Source organism: Chrysochloris asiatica, unplaced genomic scaffold, assembly GCF_000296735.1.
Source record: "Chrysochloris asiatica unplaced genomic scaffold, ChrAsi1.0 scaffold00003, whole genome shotgun sequence".
In the NCBI taxonomy this organism is placed as follows: Eukaryota; Metazoa; Chordata; class Mammalia; order Afrosoricida; family Chrysochloridae; genus Chrysochloris; species Chrysochloris asiatica.
This window is the reverse complement of record NW_006408521.1, coordinates 32,773,814-32,796,202: the sequence shown is the minus strand read 5'-3', so window position 1 is coordinate 32,796,202 and position 22,389 is coordinate 32,773,814. Positions and strand designations below refer to the sequence as shown.

General features: G+C 40.5%; 1 protein-coding gene and 1 pseudogene across 1 annotated transcript in view; one reads left to right on the top strand and one right to left on the bottom strand.

The window, feature by feature from the left end:
* Window positions 1-22,389, bottom strand: part of SORCS3 (sortilin-related VPS10 domain containing receptor 3) — an 863,487-nt gene that overhangs the window by 356,548 nt on the left and 484,550 nt on the right. The window lies entirely within an intron of this gene.
* Window positions 16,619-18,582, top strand: LOC102812557 (annotated as a pseudogene).

Here is a 22,389-nt window from a genome sequence, read left to right as displayed (position 1 = left end):
CTGAGGTTGAAGAAAATTAAAGCAGGTCCATGAAACTCAAAATATGATCTTGAACATATCCCACCTGAATTAAGACGCCATCACAAAAACAGATTTGATGCATTAAATTTTAAAGAACAAAGAATAGAAAAATTGTGGGATGACATTAAGAACATCCTACAAGAAGAAAGCACAAGGTCACTAAAAATATAAATGAGAAAGAAAAGACCAAAATGGATGTCAGAAGAGGCTCTGAAACTTGCTCTGAAGCACCGAGCCACTAAAGCAACTGGAAGAAATGATGAAGTAAAAGAGCTGAACAGTAAAATTTCAAAGTGTAGTTTGAGAATACAAAGTAAAGTATTATAATAAAATGAGCAAAAAATTAGAGTAAGAAAACCAAAAGGAAAGAACACACTTAGCAATTCTCAAGCTGAAAATTCTGAAGGAAAAATTCAAGACTGGAAGTGAATTATTTAAAAATTCTGTGGGCAAAATACTGAATAATGTTTGTTGCTGTTGTTAAGTGCCATCAAGTCACAGGTTGAGGGCTTATTTTACAGCGCCATACCAGGATTCCACTGAATGATGTGGGAAGCATCAAAAGAAAATAGAAGAAATATACAAAGTTACTGTATCAAAAAGAATTGGTCAATACTTAAACATTTCATGAGGTAGCATTGTGATCAAGAACCAATGGTACTAAAAGAAGACATCCAAGTTACATTGACGGCATTAGCAAAAAAACAAGGCTCCAAAAATTGATAGAATACAAGTGAAATCTTTCAACAAATTGTTGAAGTACTAGAGGCACTCACTCATCTATGCCAACAAAGTTGGAAGAACACTCAGGGCCAACCAATTGGAAAAGATCCATAGTCTGTCAATTCCAGAGAAAGTGAACCAACAGAATGCAGAAATCGTTGAACAATATCACTAGCATCAGTATAGTATCATCTCTTCCTGTGGACATATATAAGTTGGACAATGAATTAAAAAGACCAGAGAAGAATCAAAGCATTTGAATTACAGTGCTGGTGAAGAACACTGAAAGTACTGCCAGAACAACAAACAAACCTGTCTTGAAAGAAATATACACAGAATGCTCCTTGAAAGTGAGGATATGAGAATTCACCTATCATATTTTGGACATATTATTAGGATGGAAGGAATACATAGAGTCACTGTACCAAAAATGAATAGTTGATGTTCAACCATTTCAAGTGGTAATATATGATCAAGAGTGATTGGTACTGAAGGAAGAAACCCAAGGTTCACTGAAGACATTGGCATAGAACTAGTCTCTGGGAATTGATGGAATACAAATAGAAATCTTTCAACAAACTGATGCAACACTGGAGGCACTCACTTACATATACCAAGAAATTTGGAAAACAGTCACCTGGCCAACAGATTCTAAGAGATCCATATTTGTGCCCATTCCAAAGAGAGGTAATCCAATGAAATGTGGAAATCATCTAACAATATAATATATTGCTGTTAAGCGCTGTCAAGTCGGTTGACCCATAGTGACCCTAAACAGGGTTTCCGAGGCTGTAAATCTTTACAGGAGCAGAAAGCCTCATCTTTCTTCCACAGAGCAGCTGGTAGTTTCGAACTGCTGACCTTGCTGTTTGCAGCCCGATTCATAACCACTATGCTACTAGAACACCTTATCATTTATAGTGCATGCAAATAAAATTTTACTGAAGATAATTTTAAAATGGCTACAACAGCTGATTGACAGGGAACTGACAGAGGTGCAAGCTGATTCAGGGATGACAGAGATAACAATGCAGATGATAGATGGATCTTGGCTGAAAGCAGAGAATACCAGAAAGATGCTTACTTGTGCCTTATTGATGATGCAAAGGCTTTCAACTGTGTGGGTCATGCAACATTATGGATAACATTGCAAAGAATGGATATTCCAGAACATTTAACTGTACTTAAGAGGATCCTGTACATAGACTAAGAAGCAGCCATTCAAACAGAGCAAGGGGGCACTGAATGGTTTAAAATCAGGAAAGGTGTGCACCAGGGTTGTATTCTTCAACCATACTTATTCAATCTGTATGCTGAGCAAATAATTAAAGAAGCTGGATTATATGAAGAAGAATGTGACATCAGGATTGGAAGAAGATTCATTATAACATGTGCTTTTCAGATGATACAACCATGCTTGCTAAAAGTGAACAGGACTGACAATACTTACTGATGAAGATCAAAGACTACACCTTCAATGTAAAGAAAACTAAAATCCTCACAACTGGACCAATAAATAACATCATGATACATGGAGAAGAGATTGATATTGTTAGAGATTTCATTTTGCTTGGATCCATTATCAACACTTATGGAAGTAAAGGGCAAGAAATCAAATGACATACTGTATTAGGCAAATCAGCTGTAGGAGACCTCTTTAAAGTGGTCACTTTGAAAACTAAGGTCCACTTTACTCAAGTCATGGTATTTTCAATCACCTCACATGCATGTGAAAGTTGAACAATGAATAAGGAAGACCACAGAAGAAGTGATGTATTTAGGTAATAAGGTTGGAAAAGAATATTGAAAATACCATAAGAACAAACAAATGCTAGAATGCTCCTTAGAAGTCAGGATGGTGACACTTCATCTTTCATGCTTCAGACCTATTATCAGAAGGGACCCTAGAGAAGGATATTATGCTTATTAAACTGGAGGGTCACCAAAAAGAGAGGAAGATTTCCAATGAGATGGACTGGCACAGTGGCATCCGCAATGGCTCAAGCATAACAACCACTGTGAGGATGGCACAGGACCAAACAGTATTTTGTTATATTGTTCATACAGCTGCTAAAAGTAGAACATGATTCAACAGCAACAACAACAAGTCCCTGGAAATAGAGAGCATGCTTGGAAAAGTAGAGTGTCCGTGAAAAAGAGGAAGAACCCCAACAACATGGATTGACACCAAGGCCGTACCAATGGCCTCAAACATAAGAACAACTGTGAGGAGAGTGCAGGACAAAGCAGTGTTTTGTTCCATTAAGCCTAGGGTCACTATGAGTCCAAACTAACTGAATGGCACCTAACAACAATAACAATAAATTAAATTCCAGTGTGGTCAGAAGACATATTTTATATAATATAAATTCTTTAAAATTTATTGAGCTTTGTTTTATGAACCAGAATATGGTCACTCTTAGTAAATGTTTTATATGTACTTGAGAAGAATCAGTATTCTGATTTGGTTGAGTGAAATATCCCATAAACCAATAGGTCAATTTGGTTATTCATGTTGTTCAATTCTTTTATATCCTTATTGATTTTTCTTTCTACTTCTACGTATTAACAAAGAAACAGAAATTGAAATTTATAACACAATCGAATTTGTGAAATATTTAGGAATAAATCTGACAAAGGAGTTGCAAGGTCTATAAACTAAAAATTCCTTACATTCTTTAGAAAAATTAAATGAAGCCTAAATAAATGAAGTGATAGATGTATTTATGTATTAGAAGACTCAATATTTTAAAAATGTCATTACTGAGAAAAATTAAGTGAGACCAAATGAAATTGAGAAACAGGTTGTGTTTATACATTAGAAGGCAATATTTAAAAAATGTAACTTCTATAAACTATTTTATCCTAGCCCAAATCTAGATGGTTGTTTTTAAATGCTATCAAGTCAGTTCCAACTAAGTGACCCTATATAGAGTTTCCAAGGTGTGGTTGGTGGGTTTGAAGCACTGACCTTGCGGTTCAAGTCTACCTTGGGTTCCAGTGCATTATTTGGCAGTGCCACACCAGGACTCCAGCCCAAATCTAGATCAGCAGAATTGATAAATTCATTCTTGCATTCATATAGAAATACAAAGGATCTACAAAGGCTAACTTTAGGACTGCAAACCACAATATCAGCAGTTCAAGCCCACCAGCTACTCCTCGGAAACCTATCTTCACTATGAGTAGGAACTGACTCGACAGCACTTAACAGGAACAGCACAATGACCAAAACAACTTTGATTAAAACAAAACAACTTGGAAGTCTTACTTTCTGAGTTAAGAGACTTACCATAAAACTACAATAATCAAGAGTATGTAGTTTTGGTCTCAAGATACACAAATAGATCAATGAAATAAAATAAGGAGCCCAAAACAGGTATATACATATATGGTCAATGGAACTTTTACAAAAAAAATATAAGGACAACTTAATACCGAAATAACAGTATCTTAAATTGTGTTGGAGTCCTAGTGTGGCACTGCAGGATAAACCCTGGACCACCAGGTCAGTTTGAACCACAAGGTCGATGGTTCAAATCTACTAGTTCTTCCTTGGAAACCTTATACAGGGTCACTATGAGTCAGAACCTACTCCATGGCACTTAACAACAACAAACAAATCGGGTAATAGCAATTTGGCAAGCATATACAATAATGATAATAACAGTAATCTTTCAGCCATACATCACAACATATAAAATTTAGCTCAAAATACATCATGGATCTAAATATAAACGTTAAAGCTAACTTTCAGAAAAAAAAGAAAAAAAAACAAAGTAGAAAATTCTTGTGACCTAAACTTTGGTTAAATTTCTTTAATATGACACCAGAAATGATCTATAAAGAAAAAACAATATAATAGATTTTATGAAATTCATCAACTTCCCCCGTTTGAAAGAAACTATTAGGAGAATTAAAAGACAAGTTGTAGGATGGGAGAAAATATTTGTAAATCACATTTCTGACAAATAATTTACATACAGACTATGTAAATGATTCCAAACACAAACAACCCAATTTAAAATAAAGCAAAATATTTGCTCAAATATTTTAATAAAGAAAATAGATGACAAAAAAAGAACTTGCAAAGATGGTCAACCTCCTTAGACACTAGGGCAATGAAAGCTAAACAATCATACCAAGAGATGGTGAGCATGGGGAACAAGTGTTTAACTCTCATGCACTGCTTATGTAAATGGAAAACGCTACAACCAATTTGTTAAACAATTTGACATCTCTTTAAAAATGTGAGTATACACTCACCATATGATCCAGGCTTACAATGTAAGTATTTGCCCAAGAGAAATGAAAGCAAATGCCAATACAGAAACTTGTCCATAAATGTTCCTAAAACCTTTATTTGTAATAACCTGGAAACAACCCGAATGTTCAATAACTGGTAAATGGATACACTAATTGTGGTATAGCCAGACAGTGGATACTATACAGAGATTAAAACAACAAAAACAACAAAAAATATTAATGCACACAACAACAAGGTTGAATCTCAAAATAATTGTGGTTTATCATACAATAAAGAAAGTATAATGTTATGGTTCCATTAGTTTGTAAAAAATACAAACTAATTTATAACATACAATCAATCCCCAATTGTGAACATCATGAGGAGACCAAAGGGGTTTACAAGGAAACTTTGTGGGTGATGGATCGTTCGCTATCTTGATTGTAGTGATGATTATATGAATTACACATAAGTCAAAATTTCTCAAATTGCCTACTTTAAATTTGTAGTTATTACCAGCCAATTTAGCCTCAATACAGTTGTATTTCAAAAGGTGGAAAATCATAATATGAGCACCTAAACAAGTTTAATTCAAGGAGGATAGGTCCACCTCCTTTCCATTTCATATGTTCTCATAATGATCTATGTTTCTACTCTGCACTACTTACTGCAATTGCAGTCAATTATTTATTTCATCTTTTTCTTTCCATGAGAGCAGAGATAATATCCTTCATTCTTGTAACCTCAGAGCCTGGTACATACTAAGTACTCAGTAAACGCTTTTCAAAAAAATAATAATATAGTAGACCTGGAACCTTGTTAATAAAGAGTAGGTTGTTGCTATGTTTAATGACATGTACTGAAAGGTAAAATATTCCCCCTCCTTTCCATACCTCTTCTCATCAATTTCCTATTTGTTTTATAGGTATTTAATTTTAAAAAATAGTTCATTGTTTTTAAAAAGGAATTTTCAAGACTCTGGTGTCTGGTCACTTGCAGGGAAAAGGAAAATGTAGCAGCAAACTTTTCTGTTATTTTTAATAATTAAATTTTAAGACCTATAATTGAGATTAAATGAATAATATCAGCTTTTTGCCTGAATATTATACTAGCATGTTGCGTGTTGTAAAAGAGAAACAAGCATTGTATGAACCTAAAGGGAGGCAGATTATACTAAAGGTAATGATTTATTTGTGAAACTTGAAAGCTCCCTTCCCTGCCTAGAACCTCTGGACCAAACGGATCAGGAACCCTGGAACCCTGAGACAGCCAGGAGAGCTGGGCTCCTCAGCCTCCTTTCAGCATTTTAATTATGAAAACATTCAAGCTCAATATGAGTAGAATTTTATTTGAATAGAGAAAAGTAAATATATCATCTTTTGCCTCATTCATTCCCAAGCTGCCTATTATAGAATTTCTAGATTATAACCCCTGGTATCTCTATAAAACACCCCAGATTAAAATGTCTCCATTCTAAAAGGCTTTGTTGCAAGTACTTTACTCAGACAGCTACAGCCAGCTGCTGCATCTGGCACTGAGAGGTAGCCAGGGGAGGCATGGGGCAAAGTGTCAGAAAAGCAGCTAAAGGGAGAAGCAAGCACAAAAGAAGGTCACTACCCTTCCATCTTCCACATTGGTGACATTCTAACCAGGGCCTTCCATCTTCTTTAGTGCATTTGAGTAACAAGTCTCTATTTTTCCAGGGAAGAAATGTGCTGTGGGCACAGTCCTTGGCCATAAGACTATCAAATCAACGGGGTCCTTTCAGCACTGTGGACAGAGATACCAGGTGACTCTCCTCCCAGTGGCTCCTGCCCCATCACAAAGATAAATTCTATTTAAAACAACTCTATAAATTGTCCCCTTTCTTTTGAACCTCATTGTTACTGCAATTCAAGTCTTCTTCATTTTCTGCCCACCATAAATACTGTGTAAACAATTAGGCACCCCATTACCTATGGACTTAACAAAAATGTTTGTTTAAGTTTCCAAGTATGCTGAAATCAGTTTCCTTCTAGTTAAGTTTCCGTAGATAATTTATTTTTTGTGCTTTGTTTTGAAAGATAAAGATAACCAGCTAGATAAAGAGGGAGATAAGGACACTGTAAAAAAGGCAAGGCGCCAGTATTAAACCTCCTCAAACTTCACAAGGGTCCTTGTGTGGCACTGTAGGACGAACACCGGAAGGTCAGCAATTCAAATCCACCAGCCACTTCTTGGAAGCCCTATATATGGTTGCTATGAAGCAGAACCAACTCAATGGCACTTCGCAATAATAACAATAACTTCATAAAGGAGAGAATCAAGATTAACAAGGCAAGGGTAATTCCTATGAGGCCGATGTCAGCTATGTCTCCACCAGACAACATTTTTATCAACCAACCAGCCCTCCCATGGTCCTCTGTACTTACCTGCTGACAATAATTCCTTGCATTGGCAACACAGAATTCACAGATACCACTCCTGATTGATAGCATAGACTGGGGAAGTAACAGGTTACAATTCAGGATCAAGGATGCTTTGATCAGTAAAGTCTCCCATTGGCCATGTCCAGATGCGGGCTTCTCTTAGGCTCTGGCTGCCTGGATTCTCAGGCCAGTCTCTGTTCTGCTTGAGCAAGTGTTAAACAAAACTCTTCCAGCAATGCATATAAGTACCTAGAAGCTTACTGTCCAAGGCCCTCAGCTTTCTCCTGCTGGGTACGTTGGCATGCCCACCGCTCAGTCTTGTGCCAGTTTCTTGCTTCTGCTGCCTCTGCTCTGCCATTTCTTCTGTCTCTGACTGTCTCCAGTGCCATAGTTCTCTAGCTCCTGGATCAAGACAGCTCCTAGAACACAGAGCCCAAATGCATTCCAGTCCTGGCTCTGCTTTCATGAGTGTTGCTAGTTCTCCCTCTCTGCCTTTGGGATGGCTCATTTTAATAAAGATAGCACAACTGACCAATCCTCACATTAGTGTGCCAGCTCTGGTAGCATAGTGGTTATGAATCAGGCTCCTAACCTCAAAATTGGCAGTTCAAGACTGCCAGCCGTTCTGCGGGAGAAAGATGAGGCCTTCTGCTCCCGTAAAGATTTACAGCCTCGGAAACCCTGTGCAAGGTCACTATGAGTCGGAACCGACACCACAGTACTTAACAACAACAACAACACACTTCATTTGCTTGGTCCCACTCCCAAAAGGATACCATGCAGTTTATTTTCCTTAACAGCAAACTATCTAAGGTTGGCCTGATGTGGCACTGTGGGCTAATACCGCAAAGTCAGTTTGAACCACAAGGTCGGTGGTTCAAGTTCATCAGCTGCTCCTTAGAAACACTATACAGGGTTAGTATGAGTTGGAACCGACTCGGCAGCACTTAACAACAACAACAATCTAAGGTCGGCAGTTCAAACCCACCAGCCGCTCATAGAAACACTATACAGGGTCACTATGAGGGGACGGCACATAATAACAAACAACAACGCAGTCATTTAAGGAGTCCTGGGGTGGTGCTGTAGGATAGCCACTGGACTGCTAACTAAAAGGTCAGTGCCTCAAACCCACCAGCTGCTCTCTGGAAAGCTGACACAGGGTCACTGTGAGTCAGAACCAACTCAATGGCACTAACAACAACACAATCATTTGGTGGGAGTTATAAAGACTACAGCTTTATAACTACAAGAAAGACCATAGAAGAATTGATACATTGCAGTTATGGTGTTGGAGGAGAATATTAAACGTACCATGAACTGCCAGAAGAACAAATAAATCTGTGTTGGAAGAAGTACAGCCAAAATGCTCCTTGAAAGTTAGGATGTCCAGGCTTCGTCTCTCCTACGAGACTGATTGGCAAAGTGGCAGCAGCAGTGGGGTCAAGTGCAGCAACTAGTGTGAGACTGACCCAGGAGCAGGCCGTGTTTCATTCTATTGTCCATAAGGTCACTATGAGTCCATACCAACTTGATAGCACCGAATCACAACACAGCTAGAAAGGCTATAGTATGTCATTTACTGCATCTCAGACACTAAGCAAACAGATGTACCTATACCCAGGCATTTGGGAGCAAAGTAGGAGGCTGAATCTCCTACTGAATGAGTTGAGGGAGTACTTGGGGGAAGGAGATAGAAAGTTAGACAGCATCCAATCTACAATGGCCTATGGTGTGATCTAAAGGTTTTGATGTTATCCCACAAGCTACAGGGAAACCAATCACAAATTTTAAGGTTTGTAACACAATCAAGTCAACCAAACCCATTTGTATAATTTTGGTACATCTGAGGTCTGCTGATATTTTCAAATAGAGTTCAAAAATAGTGAAGCAAGAACAAAAATTTGTAAAAACGACAACAGCAGCACACTGCCTTATCCATTAAATTAGCTTTCAATCTCAAAAACAACAGTTTCTATCCATCAGAGTCTTCCGTCTGCTTGTTCAAAGCTCCTCCTAATGGACTCCATGGCCTGGGCAGCATGTTTTTCCTTCTTGCCTCCAGGGTTTCTTAACCTGACTGTTCAAGGCCCAAAGACCAGTTTGTAACAACCCTGACCAATCACAGAGCTCTGACTTCTATCTAAGGAATAAATCCGCCCCACTTGCCAGCAGAAAGAGGGTATTTCATACTCACTGAAGCCTGGTGAAAAGACCAGTCCTTCCTGCTGCTGGCTCCATTCCATGCTACTCAGGAGCATGTTAGGGCACTCTGCTTCGCTCCTCACGCTTAGCAGCAGAGACCCAAAGGCTACCAACACTGTTATCATTCAGCAACCTTGACACACATACGTGACGAGATAGAGAATTATTTTTTTTTCACCAGAATTTCTCTCAAGAGAACTCTTCTTATTTCAGGACCACATGGATCAAAGTAAATAGGATCAAAAGAATAATCTGGATGGTCTGAGACAGCACGGCAGATGTCTGCGCTTCTGGGAAGTAGTTATGGATTCTATGAGATAGAAGAGGGCTGGGGGACCATGCTTTCTCTGGAGAATCCGCTGAGGCCAAGAAAAGGGTCACTAAGTGTATTAGTTTCTGAGTGTTGATTACTTATTACAAATCTGTAATAATTATACAAATTATTACTAATTTAGAGACTTAAAACCACATACATACATACATGCATGCATACATATACATATATATATTTATTTACTTATTTATCTTACAGTCTAGGAGTCAGAAGTTCAACTGAGTGCTACAGAGTCAAAACCAAGCTGTTAGCAAGTTTCCATTCCTTCTCAAGGCTCCAAGAGAGAATCATTCCCTCACCCTTTCCAGCACCATGATGCTTTCTTCATTCTTTGGCTCATGGCAACATGGCAACCTCTGTTTCTGCTGTCACATCTCCTTTTTATGACTCTTACTCTCTTGTGCCCTCTTAAAAGGAAACCTGTGAGTATACTAAGGCCATTCAGGTAATCCAGGATAATCTTCCTTTCTCAAGATTCTACATTTCATTGTATCAGCAAAGTCCTTTTTTGCCATGTAAAGTCATAGTTTCATCGATTCCAAGGATTAGAATATGAACATCATTATGTTGCTGTTGTTCGGTGTCATTGAGTTGATTCTGACTCATAGTGAGTGACCCTATGCCCAATAGACCAAAACACTGCCCAGTCCTATGCCATCCTCAGAACTGTCATAGTTAAGGCCATTGTTGCTGCTATTCTACCAGTTCATCTAATCAAGTCTCTTCCTCTATTTCAACAACCCTCCATTTTACCAACCATGATGTCATTCTCCAGGGACTGGTCATTCCTGATAATATGTCCAAAGTAAAATGACAAAGTCTCTCCATCCTCTCTTCTAAGGATTATTCTGGCTGTACTTCTTCCATCACAGATTTGTTTGTTCTTCTGGCAGTCCATGGTACTTTCAAAACTGTAATTCGAATGCATCGATTATTCTACACTTTTTCTTAATTATTGTCCAGCTTTCACAAGCATATGAAGCCACTGAAAATACCATGACTTGGGTAAGATACACCTTAGTCTTCAAAGTGGCATCTTTGCTCATTGAGAACATAAAGAGGTCTTCTGCCTATATTTGCCTAATGCAATTTGTCATTTGCTCTCTTGACTATTGCTTCCATGAGCACTGATTGTGGATCAAGCAATATGAAGTCTTGGACAACGTCAATCTTTTCTCTGTTTATCATGATGTGACTTATTGGTCCAGTGGTGAGGATTTCTGTTTTCTTTATATTAAGGTGCAATCATATTGAAGGCTGCAGTCTTTGATCCTCATCAGTAAGTATTTTAAATCCTCTTCGCTTCCAGCAAGCAGATTGTGAAATCTGCCTATCACAGGTTATTAATGAGTCTTCCTCCAATCCTGATGCCACGTTCTTCTTCACATATTCCAGCTTCTCAAATTATTTGCTCAGCATACAGGTTGAATAAGTATGGTGAAAGAATACAATGCTGACATACACATTTCCTATTTTTAAACCATTCAGTATCCCCTTGTTCTGTTGGAATAACTGCCTCTTGGTCTATGTACAGGTTCCTCCTGAGCAAAATTAAGTGTTCCAGAATACACATTCTTCATAATTCTATCCATAGTTTGCAATGATCCATACAGTGAATGTCTTTGCATAGTCAATAAGGCACAAGAAAACATACCAGGAGTCTTGGTGTGGAGCTGTGGGCTAATGTGCTTGACTGCAAAGTCGATTTGATCCCCAGCATCAGTGGTTAAAGCTCACCACTCGCTACTTGAAAACTCTGTACAAGGTAGCTATGGGTTGGAACTGACTTGACGGCACTTTAACAACAACATCCAACAACCAACATCTTTCTGGTGCTCTCTAAATTTAGCCAATACATGGGAAATGGTATCCCTCATTCCACATCCTCTTCTGAATCTGGCTTCAATGTCTGACAGCTCCTTGTCAATATGTTGCTGCAACCATTTTAAAATTATTTTCAGCACAATTTATTTGCATGCGACATTAATGAGGAGTTTTGCATTCTGTTTGATGATTTCCACATTCTACTGGGTCACCTTTCTTTACAATGGGTACAAATAGGGATTTCTTCCAATAAGTTGTCTAGGTAGCTGTCTTCAAAATTTCTTAGCAAAGATGAGTGATCACGCTCCAGTGCTGCATTAATTTGTTGAAACATTTCAATTTGTATTTCATGAATTTCTGGAGTCTTGTTTTTTTTCAAATGCCTTCAGTGCATATTGGATTTCTTCCTTCAGTATTATTGGTTCTTGATTATATGCTACCTCTTGAAATGATTGAACATCAATACGCTCTATTTGGTATAGCAACTCTGTATTTCTTCCACCTTTGAACAGCATTGTAGGGGCATTATTATTCAGCCAACCACAGTGCTGAATACTTCAGGCTACTGTGGTGAAAGAGAGACTGGGAAATCAGGAACATCAAAGGATACTTTCCCAGTGGAAACTTATGGTCTAGGATTCCTCTCCTTGAAATCTTCTGTCACCACTACCAAAATTCGAAAATGCTTGGTATAATTGGCAAGTTCGTTTACGTTCATACAGAAGCAAAATCTGAGGTAAGTGCAAGTAGTTACTTAGGAAGTAAAATAGCAATATGGGAGCAGAGAAGCTCCTCGGGTAACTACCTAAGATAAGGAAAGTAGTCAATAAGTAAAGCATGTTCTAAAACCAGCTACATTGTGGGTAATGAGAGCACAATCCCACTGGGAGATTCTGGGAGAAAACGACAACACAAGTGTGCCTCATTATAATCTCACATTAGCTGTGAGGGAGCTATGGTATTTTTGCATCAAAATCTGTTGGTCACTTCCTGAGTAGCATTCTCAGGAGATGTGAGTTTTTTGGTCCTTCTAGCATGCTGTATTTTTGATGTTGTTGTTAAGTGTCCTCAAGTCAATTCTGACCCATAGTGACTCTGTATAGGGTTTCCAAGGAGCAGTTGGTGAGCTTGAACCACCGACCTTACAGTTCAAACAACTATGCAGTCTGACGCATTAGCCCACAGCGCCACACCAGGACTCCAACATGCTGTATAGAGGGGCTGAATGTTTTGGAGAAAGATCTCAGGCAAAAAGAAAAGAAAAGAAAATCCAGGCAGTGAGAAGTCAGTGGTAAGTGCCACGTGGATATGAGGAAGGCATCAACTGGATATGTATGCTAAACGTGATCTCTCTCTCTTGAAAATTAGTGGCACCGTTGAGTTTTACATCCTGGTAAAGGTAAATCGGAAATAGTCCATACATACATATAAGGTAATAGCTGACATTGGAATTATGCAGAGAAAACACATGAATTAAACCTGGCTGCAGCAATGGACTCAAACATAGAAATAGTGTGAGAATTGTGCAGGATGATGCAGTGTTTCCTTCTATTTTACATAGGGTCCCTCTGGCTTGATAGTACCTAACAAAAATAAAATGTTTAACTCTGTCCTTGGGTGGCATGAATGGTTTAAACTCTACCGTGGGCTAATACACTAGACTGCAAGGTTGGTTGGAACTGCAAGGTCAGTGGTTCTAGATCAACAGTCAAGTCTGAGAAACCTTATACAGGGTCGCTATGAGTTGGAACTGACTTGACAGCACTTAGCAACAACTAACCAAAATGTTTATGGTTCAAATCCACTCAGCAGCATTTTGAAGAAAGGCGCTGCAATCTCCTTCCATAGACTACAGACAAGGAAACCCTATAAAGCAGTTTTACTTATCTAAAGGAGTCCCTATGAATCAGAATTCACTTCATAGCAACAAGTCTGGTATTCAGTTTGTTTCATTCTATTATTTCTTCTGTCAATTAAAACTGCCTATGCTTGCCTGGTCTGGTGTGGGTTAATGCGCAGGAATGCAAGGTCAATGAGGACTGCAAGGTCAGCGGTTCAAGTTCATCAGCCACTCCTCAGAAACACTACAGGGTTGCTATGAGTTGGAACTGACTCAATGGCACTTAACAACAACAATGCTTGTCTGGTGTGACGCTGTAGGATAAGCACTGGACTACTAAAAGGTTGGTGGTTCAAATCCATCAGTTGCTCCTTGGAAATCCTATACAGACAGGGTGAATGTAATTCAGAACAGACTTGACGGCACTTAACAACAAAAACACGAATGCTTGCCTGAGGGTCGTAGTGTGGCACAGTAGAATAAGCACTGGACTGGTAACCACAAGGCAGGCAGTTCAAAACCACCAGCTACTCCTTGGAAACCCTATACAGAGTTGCTATGTGTAGGAATCAGCTCAACAATACACAACAACAAATGCTTGCCTTATAATTTATGGCCATAGAACTGCTAACATTGAAACTCACACTGTGGCTTCTAGGAGCGCTGATGGCCCAGTGGTTAAACACTCAGTTGTTAACCAACACATAAGCGGTTCAAGCCCACTCGCCGCTCCTCAGGAGAATGATGTGGCAGTAGGTAGCTTCCATGACAGTTCCCATGACGTAGTTCTACTCTGCCTGTCCTAAGGGTTCACTGTGAGTCAGAATCAACTCAACGGCAAGGGGCCTGCAGCCTCTTCCACTGAAGAACTAGCCTTGGGCTTCTTGCTCTCTGGACCGAGGGTGGACTTCTGTGGAGTCCAGTGTGCAATTCCCCTGGCTCAGATTCTGTGCCCTCCCCCTCTCCCATTCCCACCACATTTTGCTTAGACAGAACATCAATTTGCACTATTACACACAACTCTGTTGCTCTTTTGAGTAGATGAACATACATTGGATAGCTTTTCTCTCCACCTACTACTTCCTCCCTTGATTAAAAATCAGAAATTCCAAGAACAAACATCTTCAGTGTTTCTCTCTCCTTCCATTCCTTGCTTAGTTCCCAGCTTGGCACCTCTCCAGCCATAAGTCAGTCAGTTCCCAAGCGTCCAAATTCCTGTGGTCCTTGTAAGTAAGCAGTCAATGTCCTACAATTTCATTTTCTCTTCTCACATTAAACCTGCCATTCTCCACATAATCGGAGTGATAAATGCAGAGTCAGACTTCGTCTTCCTGACACTAATACCCATCAGTACTTCAAATGCAAACAATTGTGACATGCGACTTTATAAAAATTACCAACTGCACCAACCCCGCTTAATTAAGCTATTTAAAAGTTGCTTTTGTTACATTTAATGAATGATATATTATACTGCAATGAAACATGCAGCAATACAAATACTTCACAATGTGTCCAATTAAGACTCACTTCACTTATGCCAATTGCCAACACAAGTGTTCCACACTTCATTCAGCTTGTGCATTTTAAATGAACTGGTTAGTGAGAAGGGTGCTTCTTTGCTAATGAGTTTTGTAATCAAGGCATCTATTTTAATTTCAAATTGGCTAGATTGGGGGAAATTGCTAGACTAAATGACTGGTACTAATTAGGATTATAAAAATATTCATCATGGCATGGAATTAACATGGGGGCCTGATTTTCTTACATTTGCATATTGCTTGAGTTTTGGGGGAAAAATCTTGACAAATTGTCTTCTCTTTAGCAAACTGAACAAACACTATATCTGTTTTAGTCCTTCTTTTCATTTAAAGCAAAATACATATTCATGATTTGTAAATGAAGTTAAATGATTTCAACTTCTATCTTCATTACCATATTAAAGATGTTGTCTCCTTAAGCTTCTTTGAAAAAACTTCAGATCATAGTATTACCTTTTTTAAGTGGTGAATACTTTGGTTTAATCTTTGTATTAACCCAGAGGTTTGAACAAATTAATGAGGAAAGTGAGCATGGCTGGACAAAACCTCAACAAAACACAACCATATTGTTGTCATTTCTTATCTTCCTAAGGCAGAATTAATTAGTTCTACCTCTTTTCATCAATAAAAGCACTTTGATGGTTTCTCTCCTCAAAGTCCCTCCCAGGAAAGTGCCATCAGCTGAGGAACATGCCAGAGGAACCACTGGATTCATTGAAAGGTTTGGTCCCCACATGGCAAGTTCTGTGTCCTTGGGACTGCAGTACTGTTTGTGGTTGCAGTTCACGGTAGAGTCCTGTCCCAAGCAGAGGATACTCACTGGAAGTGATGGGCAGTGCTCATTAAAACCCCTATTTACTAGGGAAAGCCAGGTGTAACAATGGGATCATTGAAAGCACATATGGATTTGGGAGAGAGACTTGGCCAGACTCCTGCTGGGTGTGTTACCTTGAACCAAGAGCATCCCCATCAAGAGTCATCTGTTCCCCTGAACCTTGGAAAAATTAGTATCTACCTTTTAATTCCTATTAGAATTCAAAGTAATAATGTATATAAGAGATCCAATAAGGCCTGGTACAGGAGATACTAAAGGACATATGTCTCCATATCCACTGAGCTCCATAGGTCCCTCTCTGCATCAGGACGGAGGCTGGGAAGGTGGTACCATATAAGAGTTAGTAGGCACAAGTCTCATTTCATTGGATATCCCTACTAAAACTCATTGAGTCTGGAAGTATTTGTTTCCGTAACAGTTGTCAAATCATAAAACCAAATACGAATTCAATTTTGGAATAGAGCTGTAAAATTCATCTGCAAAATAACCAGAATAAATCACTTCCTTATCATTTAACTTTAGTGGGTGCCTTCTAAATAATAAAGCTTACATCTACCCCTGAGATGTAAGTAATCTATAGTGAGCAAGGTTATATCCAACAAGAGTACATTAGGAGCCAAGAGAACGCATAGGAAGGAGAGAAAATGGCATCCATGGATTACAGTCCCCACAGCCAAGCCACAGCCCAACAGATCTACAGTGCTTACACCACCCAGTCCACTCAAGGATCTGTACAAACCACCCAGGCATATGGGCAACAAAGTTGTGGACCCTATGGACAACCCACTGATGTCAGCTATACCCAGGCTCGGACCAGTGCAACCTATGGGCAGACCGCGTACACAACTTCTTACGGACAGCCTCCTATGGGTTCTAGTGCTCCGGCTGCATCGCAGGCCTATAGCCAGCCTGTCCAGGGCTGTGGTATTGGTGCTAATGATACCACCACTGCTACAGGGACCATCCCCCAGGCCTCCTATGCAGCTTGGTCTGCCGACGGCACTCAACCTTCCTATCCAACAGACGGGCAGCAGCCAGCAGCCACTCACCTGCAAGACCACAGGATGGTAGTAAGTCGGCTGAGACTAGTCAGCCTCAGTCTAGCACAGGGGGTTATAACCAGCCTAACATCGGGAATAGACAGAGTAACTACAATTATCCCCAGGGTCCTGGGAGGTACCCCATGCAGCCAGTCACTGCACCTTCAACCTATCTTCCCACCAGCTATTCCTCTTCACAGCCGACTAGCTATGATCAGAATAGTTACTCTCAGCAGAACACCTATGGGCAGCTGAGTAGCTATGGACAGCTGAGCAGCTATGGGCAGCAGCCGTCTACTAGTTTACCCCCCCCCCCACCCTCCACTCCATACTGGCTCCTACAGCCAGGCCCCGGGTCAATATAGCCAACAGCGCAGCAGCTATGGGCAGCAGAGTTCATTCTGACAGGATCACCCCAGTAGCATGGGTGTTTATGGGCAGGAGTCTGGAAGATGTTCTGGACCAGGAGAGAACTGGAGCATGAGTGGGCCAATAACCGGAGTAGGCTAAGAGGGGGATTTGATCATGGAGGCATGAACAGAGGTGGATGTGGAGGAGGACACAGTGCAATGGGCAACACTGGCGAGCAAGGTGGCTTCATAAGCCTGGTGGACCCATGGATGAAGGACCAGATCTTGATTTAGGCCCACCTATAGATCCAGATGAAGACTCTGACAACAGTGCAATTTATGTGCAAGGATTAAATGACAATGGTATCCTAGATGACCTGATGGGTTTCTTTAAGCAGTGTAGGGTTGTTAGGATGAACGAGAGAACTGGGCAGCCTCTGATCCATATCTACCTGGACAAGGAAACCAGGAAGCCCAAAGGTAATGCAACCATATCCTATGAAGACCACCAACTGCTTAGGATACTGTGGAATGCTTTATGGAATACATTTCCAAGGAAGCAAGCTTAATGTCTCTCTTGCTCAGAAGCCTCCCATGAACAGCATGCGGGGTGGAATCCCACTCCTTGAGGGCAGAGTGATGCCACCGCCACTCTGAGGAGGTCCAGGGGGCTCAGGAGTTCCTCAGGGACCCATGGGCCACATGGAAGTTCGTGGAGGAGACAGAGATGGCTTCCCCACAAGAGGACCCCGCGGTTCTGGAAGGAACCCATCTGGAGGAGGAAATGTCCAACACTGAGCTGGGGACAAGCAGCACACCAATCCGGGCTGTGGAACCCAGAACGTCACCCAGAGAATAGAATGCACCCAGTAAAAGGCCCCTAAACCCACAGGCTTCCTCCCACCACCCTTCCTGCCCCCGGGTGGTAACCGAAGCCAAGGTGGAGGTGGTGCCATGTAGGGCAGGAGAGGTGGCCTCATGGACTGTGGTGGTCCTGGTAGGATATTCAGAGGGGGCTGTGGTGGAGACAGAGGTGGCTTCCGTGGCGGCCAAGGCATGGACCAAGGTGGCTTTGGTAGAGGAAGACGAGGTGGTCCTGGGGGCCTCTCTAGCCCTTTAATAGAACAGATGGGAGGAAGAAGAGGCAGATGCAATGGGCCTGGGAAAACGGATAAAGGTGAGCACTGTCAGGGGCACAGAGACCAGGGGCCCTACTAGATGAGACAGCCCACAGAGCTGTATTGACTACCAGATTTATTTTTAAACCAGAAAATGTTTTAAAGTTATAATTCCATATTTATAATATTGATCACAACATTATGATTATTCCTTGTCTGTACTTTTGTATTTTTCACCATTTGTGGAGAAACATTAAAACAAGTTAAATAGTAAAAAAATAAAAGAGTACACTAGGAAAATAATAATAATTCCCAGAATTCCACAATTCATAGTGGAAAGGAGAGCTGAAGAAAAGAAAAACTTCAGTGTGGAAAAACAAAGAGAAGGCTGTGAGGATGCTTCACTCCACTCCTTGGGCAAACTATGGCTGGAGGCACCTTCCTCAGGAAAGAACTAGAATGGCTTGGGGGTAAGGGTTGGGGTAATGCTTTATCTTCCAGTAATTATTTTAGAAAAAGTTCTTTTCCCTGAGAGAAAAGAATCAGATTACCTAAAAGGGGGAGCAGGGCTTAATGGCAGATAGGGTAGAGGTGCAGTGAAGTTCTACCACAGAATACCTGGTGGAGCAGGTTCAGGGTAGAGCTCCAAAACTCTGAACCTCATAGGTAGGAATATTTTAAAAGTTTGAAGGCTTATAGCTAGTGGAACTTTTAGCAGAAGTAAGAAATCACGTACTTTTGAATCTGCCGGGAACCTGACAACTTGGGCAAGACCAAACAGCAAGACCAAGCAGGGGAACAGACACACCACGGAATAACGCCCTGGGAACCTTGGAAAGGTGGACAATACACTTTGTCAGTTTTGCTTTGTTGTGATTTTCTTTTTGTCTTTTTTTTTTGTATCTGTTCATTGGCCACCCACTACTCCCCACCCCCACCACTGGTCAGTTCTTCTGCCTCACATGCCCATAGATACTCTCAGCCCAAGAGCCGGCCCTGAACTGTTTTTTAGCAGGGAAAAGGCCAGAACAAGGGGCACGGGGAGGGAAAGAGAGTTTAAAAACAAAACAGGCTGAAAATTAAATCAAATCCTGTGGCATCTTGAAATTTATCAGACGGCCTTGAAGGCAAGAAGCTGAAAGAGGACATTAAAATTAAAGTCATACTCATATTAGGCTACAGACTTTTTTTTTCCCCTTCTCTCCCTCCTCTCCCCTTTCTGTGATTATAGACTACAGTATCCAATCTAGTTTGATTGTTGTTGTTGCTGTGAGGTTTTGGTGGTGGTGTTTGTTTTCTTGTTTTTTTCCTGTTGCTGTTTTGCTATTTTATGCTCCCCCTTTTACCTTTGGGGGACTCTTTCTCTCCCTATATTACCCAAGAAGAGTCAGCAACTGCTGCCATATAGTCAAGCTACAATCACACTCTATAAAACACCAAAATCCAAGCAAGAACCAATACCAACTGCCATATACCAGGGAAACAGACAACACCTGTGAAAGTCACTCTAAGTTAAGCAATAAGAAGGGTGAAAACAGAAGCCCACATCCTGATCATATCTCCCCGGAGGCAATCAGAAAGCATAAAAAACACACACTCAATTAAGTATTAAGGCCACAGATAAACACTAAACATGTCCAAGAAGCAAAAGCAGATGACCATATCAGCACATGTCCAGAAACAAGATAAAGTGTCTGAGACAAATGACCTAGAGGTATACCTGGACTCCATTCTGGAAGGAGGGTAGGCCTTGGAAATGCCTGAGAAGGAATTCAGAAAAATGACTATAAAATGTTTCAGATTACCTAAAAGGCCTTCTAGATGGTGGTAGTGGTGGTGTGCCTTGGAGTCGGTTCTGACTGATAGCGACCATGCATAGGGTTTACGAGGCTGTAAACCTTTACAGGAGCAGAAAGTCCCATCTTTCTCCCATGGAACCACTGGTAATTTCATACTGCTGACCTTGAGGTTAGCAGCCCAACTCTTAACCACTACAAGTTGTTGTTTCTAAAAGCAGTAGGAATCAGTTCTGACTCATAGCTACCCTGAAGAGGGTTTCTGAGGAGCAGCTGGTGGGTTTGAACGATTGATCTTACATTTAGCAGTCCAGTGCTTATCCTCAGTGCCACACCAAGGCAGTAGAGTAGGAGAAAGAAAGTCTGGGATATGATATTGATAAAGTGTCTTTGGGAAAATAAAGGTCCCAAGAACCATAACAGGAGTCCTGGTGTAGCTCTATAGAATAAGCACTGGACTACAGACCTGCTAACCACAAAGTTGGTGGTTCAAATCTACCAGTCACTCCTTGGAAACTCTTGTTATGAGTTGGAACCAATTCAGCAGCACTTAAGAATAACAACAAAGATCCGTGATACGGAGTCATGGCACGGTGCTCTAGGATACGTACTGGATTACTAATCACAAGGTCATCAGGGTCAAACCTACCAGCTGCTCCTCAGAAACCCTACTCAGGATCTCTATGAGTCAGACAGACTCAAGGGCACTTAAGAAAAACAGATCCAAAATGTTGCTCTGAGGAACAGTCTTGACTAGAATGGAGATCCTTAGGGCAGCATCCTCAGTAAATGGTAAATGCAATGCAAGATTTGACATTAAATGAGGTTTGTCATTCAGAATGCAACACAAATGGATTAAATTTAGCATCTGAATCACACAGATTCTCTCTGATTATGCCACACATACATTAGTCAACCAGTGGTTTACTATGCCTGCTCAATAAAAAAGGGGCCATTCTCAGGCTAATATTTTTTGTTTTCATCTTCAGAAAACTGGATTCATGGAGATGCATGTTTCTATGGTGATGGAAGTGGCGTATCCCATTGTACTGATGAGACACTCAGAAAAAGAGTAGCTACTTGCCATAGAAGCGTGGGGATATGGGTGATTTTCTCATAAAAGATACACAAATAAATGGTTTTACAGGACTAGAAGCTCTAATGAAAATGTAATGCTTTTCTTTCAATATATCTATATTTTTAAAGCCCTGCAGTTCTACTTGTATTCTTTGTAGGATAAACTTCAAACCATGGTCATCCCTAGTTAATCCCCAACAGCTTTCTCTGTACCAGGTGGGGAGACACTAAACCTGCTTCTGCCAATGACTACAGAGGAAAGTTATCATTGTCTGCTAATCCTTGAGACTCTGAATACAATTACATTTCTAATCTGAGAGTTTCAAATGAGAATATAAATGAAAAGTACAGCTTTATTTGTATCCAGCAACCCAGAAGAACAGTTTTAAACGTCCTCTTGAATTTTCAGGCCCTCCACACACCAAATACAAATGAATTCACCAGTGCCTTGTTCATGGTGATACAACCCCTGGTTCAATCAGAAAGCCTGCCGGACTAGCACCATTTCTGGTCTGGATCCTGCAGTGTCAGTGCCCATGCCTTAAAATGGTATCAGCTGCTTAACCAGCTTGTCCCTCTGCCAGCCTCTAATGGACTTGGTGGGCAGCAGGCAGTCAACAGTAGTTCTGCTTTCCATTCATGAACAGCAGTCACATGTGCCAGTGATTCAGAGTGTGTGTTTTTACATGGAAAACCCTGGAAATTCTAGACTAATTTAGTCCAGAAGTGTCTGGAAAACAGTTCAGTCAGAAATACCAAGGGGTTCTCACATCTCTGCTCTCCAAAGCCAGCTATATTTTTTAAGTTTCCTTGGGTCAAGAAGATAAATGGTTATCAAGACCTTTGCAATCCCAGCTCTCAAACAATGAGACAGCTATTCTGTGCTACCCCGTTTTTGGAAAATGCTTCCTGTGTCAGAAATTATGAATCTGTGAATGCAGGAGTATGTACCCATTAAAAACAAAACAAACTGAATCAAGCACTTCTTGTCAAAATAAAGGAAGTTTAAACTGGTACTGGAAATAATAATAATA